Here is a 5,614-nt window from a genome sequence, read left to right on the forward strand (position 1 = left end):
CCTTTAACTTTACCTTGTCTGTTCTTTAAGTCTTCACCCGAGGATCTATTCATTCATTTTAGAGAGAGGGAGAGAGAAGGAGGGAGGGAGGAAGGAGGAGAGAGATAAAGAAAAAGAGGGAGGGAAAGGGAGAGAGAGACAGAGACATGGATCAGTTGCCTCCCATATGCACCCCGAAAGGGAATTGAACCTGTGACTTAGGTATGTAACCTGACTGGAATCAAACTCGCAACAATTTTGGTGTGCAGGACAATGCTCTGACCAAGTGAGCCACCTGGCCAGGGCTGAAAATTTTGTACAGTTTTATAGTTGTTTGGGGGGAAAGAATTTGTCAACCTCTTTACTCCTTTATAGCCAGAAGTCTATTTTAATATAATTTTATGTCTGTCTGAAGGTTACATAATTTTGTAACTGTGTGAACTTTTCTGCCTTTTTAGGGATACTTTAATGATGCTTTTACAACCTTATCTTCTTCCTTTGATTCATTTACTGTAACTATAAACGTTGGGTCTGTTCTACTCTGTCATTTTTCATAATATGGCTTCCAAATCTCTCAGGGGTGTACAATAATGTACAACTGGTACTTATTTGAAATAAAGACAAAGTGTAGGAGGCCAGGATGCACAGAACAGCTGCAGCTGGGCCCTGAGCTGGACAGGGCACAATGGATGAAGAGGAGCAGTGTGTAAACACTGACTTGAATGATGACATTTGCAGCATTTATAAACAAGGACCAAAAAATACTCTCCTTCTGCTACATTTGTTTTGAGCTAAATATTGAAGGAGTACCAAAATCTAATCTCTTGTATACCACATGGTTAAGAGGCCATAAGGACTACTTTTAAAAATACCATTTGACTGCAAACTAGACTTGTCCTTGATCTTGGCTTTCAAAAAGCACTTACTACGAAGATGTTAAAACCATTTTGAGTAAGAAGGTAAATTGGATTGTACAGTATTCACAAAATAAGGATGTGAATTCAGATTCTGAATGTTCTTTATTTATTTATTTGAGAGAGAGAAATATCTACTTTTTATTCCAATTATTGATGTATTCATTGGTTGATTCTTGTATGTGCCCTGACCAGGGATTGAACCTGCAACCTTGGCATATTGGGAGGATGCTCTAACCAACGGAACTACCAAGCCCAGGCCAAGCTCTGTTCTTAAAATCCCCAGCGTCACCTGTTTAATTTCAGACATAAGCCAGATGAAAAGTTATCCCCACAATTTGACTCCCAAGTACCAAAGTATTCTGCAAAGTGGATGGATGGAAGTACAGGTGGCCTCTCGGATTCTACACAAAGAATATTGGAGCTCAGTTTTTTGGAGCATCATCCTGTGGACCAAAGGGTCACTGGTTCGACCCAATTCCCAGTCAAGGAACATATCCGGGTTGTAGGTTGGATCCCAAGTCAGGACACATAAGAGAAAGCAGACAATCAATGGTTCTCTCTCACCTCTCTCATCTCTCTCTCTCTCTCTCTCTCTCTCTCTCTCTCTCTCTCTCTCTCTCTCTCTCTCTCTCTCCACCCCCTCCCTTCCTCTCTCTCTTAAAGCAATGAAAAAAGGCTCTCACATGAGGATTTTTTAAAAATATTGGAGCAGAGGGAAAAAACAGACTTTGGGCTTGCTATGCTACAAGATTCAGGTGCCACTTACTTTATGCCACAATAGTGTATTGTGGCCTCATAGTCACAACCAGGCATAGAACAAAGAGACAATCTCTAACCCACAGGCTAATGTCCAAACCCAGCATCTACATTACAGTGAGGGGAATTGAATTAGATGACTTTTGGGGAGGTAAAGCAACTGGATGCAAAGCTCCAACAGCAGATACAAGTAATTTCTGAGGAGTTAACACACCAAGTGCAAGAAAAAAATTCTTTGGCCTCAGAGTTCAATGTCCACCATGTTGCTGTCAAACAGCTTCTCAAGAACTATTCCAAGTTACAATGTCTGCAAGTGGGGCAAACAGCAATGAAGTCACACCTGCCCACAGACAACTGAACTAAACCTACACTTACTTCCTACGCCCTACCACTTACTGGTCTGCCAGGCATGCAAACTTTGAAGAAGTTGAAAAAAGTTATGGTCCGTTTTTTTATGGTCATTAAATCTGCAAAGTTATGGTCCATTTTTTTATGGTCATTAAACTTGCAAAGCTTGCCCTGGCTGGTGTGGCTTGGTGGATTGAGCACCGGCCTGCAAACTAAAAGGTCCTTGGTTTGATTCTTGGTCAGGGCACATGCCTCGGTTGTGGCACAGGTCCCCAGTTAGGGACGTATGAAAGGCGACCATTCGATATTTCCTTCGCACATTGATGTTTCTCTCCCTCTCCTTCTCCCTCACTTTCTCCCTCCCTTCCCCTCTCTCTAAAAATAAAATAAAATCTTTTTAAAATATTGCAAAACTTAAAGGTAGTATTTAACATCTTTGTCAAATAAAGCAAATCATTGCATTCTCGTCTTCTAGGGTTAATCATTTTGGTTTATTTTGGGAATCTTTTTTCCCGTAATTACTAAGTGGCCCTCTCTAACTTTTACCACATGTAACTATTTAAATATACTGTTAGAGTGTGATTTTATTAAACATAGTCTAATGTAATTCACCTTTCAAAACAATAGCAGGTTAACAAATGTCTTAGATTAGTCTGAAATACTAAAGAGAAATTTTAAGAGGGAAATGAAATTCATAATCTCGCATCTTATTTATCATGAGCAATATTTTAATAAAAATTTTACATATAAAATGCTGTATTAACTACTTTTCCATTCTCTTTGTAAATGTTTTTTTGAATGGTTCTTATATTTATACTTTCATATATGAATATATTACCCATTTTTCAGATCATTGCATTTTATTCTCTTTATACACTGTTTTCACAACTACTATCTTGTTTTTCAAAGGCAAGTGCATTTTGGAGTAGAAATCTATCTAGTTGAATTGTTTGATTTCTAATAACTCTTATGAAAGAGGATTTAAAATAACTTTTTAAAGTAAATACGCAAGAAAATAAAATACTTTTTTCTAAAAAAAAAGTAAAGATTTAGTAGAAATTATCAAACATATTGTGTTGCACCTAAGTCATCAGTTAAAAAAGGAAGAAACAGGGGACAATTTTCTACCCAGGAGTGAAGAAAATCTTCATACATTCATTTAGCAAGCAATTAAGTGTCTTCATATGGGCCAAAGTAACATATGATACTGTAAGAAGAAAGGGAGAGAGAGAGTAAACTAATATTTGGTGAGGGTCAACTTTGTTCCAGGCTCTAGATGAGGGCCTTTACCTGCACTAGCTCACTTAATGATTTTAATAACCCTAAGTTTTGTAATCTACATTTTACAGGATAAAAGGCTGAGGTTCCTAAAAATCAAGTCAATTGCCCAAGGATGGTCAGTTAGTAAGCAATAGAGCTCAAATGAAAAACTATCCTATCTGACTGAAGAGTCACACATTGGTTCTCAAGGGATATATCTTGGATCCTTTTGCTATGTTAGGTAGGAAGAACAATGAAATTGGTAATAATGTGGGGAATGTGGGGTTTTCTCTGAGATTTAAACAAATCTCATTTGACTGGGAAGACAGACAATATTCAATTATATCTCAATGAAGATTAAGTGCAACTACTACCACTTTTAAATTTTTTTTTGTCACTCTACTTTCCTTAAAATGTTTTGGGGAAAGAAATGTAGTTTTAAAAAAAGAAAGAAATGTAGTTTGTTGGTGTTATTGCTTCATGTTTGGTTCTGTAAAGTCGCTAACAGTTTCAAACAAAAAGAAAGGTACTCACTTGGGCTGCACATATGAGGTCTGTCCAGAAGAAATCCAGCCATGTAATATGAAAAATGGAGACATTTACTGAAGAAGACACAAGATACAAAAAACACTGTACACAGGACAATGATGCCTCAGTCCCATCTAAGTAGGCACGTTGGGACCTCACATAGTTCTCCCAATTGCCATCAGCTGCCCTGTTGTATTTTCCTGAATCTCATCCATGGTCTGAAATCTCTTCCCTTTCAAAAGTGATTTTAGTTTTGGAAAAAGTCAGAGGTCACAGGGTGCCAAATCTGGGCTATAGAGGGGCTCAGTCACCTGTGTGATTTGATGTTTCACAAAAAAACTGCACAAGATGTGATGCATGAGCAGGTATGCTGTCATGATGAAGCTGCCAATCACCAGTTGCCCATAGCTACAGCCTTCTGAATCATCCCAATAGTTTCCACAGACGAATGTTCAAGCCTAACGCAAAATTTGATGCAGTTTCATTGCTCTACCCACTCAGTCATTTTGAATGTGATGGCCACACAGTACACATGCTCACTCAATGGTGCCTACCACCCACACTGACTAGCAGAGTGAAGTTGTCATTGTTCACACTTGTCCATTCCTGTCCACTCTCCTTGGCTGCCAGGTTACATAGATGTCATGCAAACCATTCTCATTATATTAACAATGGCTGGACTTTTTCTGGACAGATCTTGTGTGCCAAAAAAAAAAAAAATTTTAACAAACAATTTTTAAAACATAAATATAAAAAAAGAATTTGTATGTTTACTTCTAAAACAGTACAATAGAGGAAAATCTAGAAAATTTTATCATGCTTCATTGCACTTTTTTTTCCATAGCACTTGTGATAGGAAATAGAAATCTTTTGGGATTATATGAAGTAGAATTTAGAAACTAGACCACTTCAATGGACAATGCAAGAGAAGGGATAAACAGACAACTGACCCAGGTCTCAAGAAATGGCCCTTATTATTTGACTGGGAAGATGCCCTGTAATTCCTCTCAGTGTTTCTGATACACTTATAATCTATGGGAGGCCAAACCACACATAAAATTGGATAGTATGTGTCCCAGCTGGTGTGGTTCAGTTGGTTGGGTGTCATCTTGCAAACTGAAAGGTCACTGATTCAATTCCTGGTCAGGGCACACAACTGGGTTGTGGGTTCAGTACCCACTTAGGGCAAGTACATGAGACAACTGATCAATGTTTCTCTCTCACATAGATTTTTCTCTACTTCTCTTTCTCCTTCCTTTCCCTCACTCTAAAATCAAAAATTAAAATTAAAAAAAAATTGGATAGGACATACATATAACACACACAACATTAAAGTACAGAGGAAATGCAAAGGCATGTCTCTTAAGCCCGTAAAAATAATGACTTGATGGAAATAAAACAATACTATTGTTGCCCTGGCTGGTTTAGCTCAGTGGATTGAGCGTCGGCCTGCGAGCTAAGTGTCGCTGGTTCGATCTTCCAGTCAGGGTACATCAGAGAAGGAAAACTCTGACTCCAAAAAACCTCCGCTGCCTTGCGGCATACCTCTTCAGGGGAAAGGCTAAGGGAGTAAACCCCGACAGAAAATCCGGAGCCGGAGTCCCTAAGGCGGTTTGACGTTGTAGTCAACACCGGCAACTCCTGCGGCGCACCTGAAGCCAAGCTGTATCGACTCCGTCTTTCCCTTGGACCCTTCAGCTGCGAAGAGAGGGGGGGTCTGCTGCATGGGCAACAGCAGACCCTCCATATTACCCTGCCCAGGCTCTGTAGCTTCAGCGTCATCGCATGATGTCGATTCAACACGGGAGGAGACAGATACCGTGTCA

General features: G+C 39.2%; 1 pseudogene; it reads left to right on the forward strand.

Moving 5' to 3' along the window:
* The first annotated feature begins 661 nt into the window (after positions 1-661).
* On the forward strand, positions 662-2,010 carry LOC150015879 (protein EURL homolog; annotated as a pseudogene).
* The last annotated feature ends 3,604 nt before the right edge of the window (positions 2,011-5,614 follow it).

This window comes from Furipterus horrens, unplaced genomic scaffold, assembly GCF_987537825.1.
Source record: "Furipterus horrens unplaced genomic scaffold, mFurHor1.1.pri manual_scaffold_3, whole genome shotgun sequence".
NCBI classification, from domain to species: Eukaryota; Metazoa; Chordata; class Mammalia; order Chiroptera; family Furipteridae; genus Furipterus; species Furipterus horrens.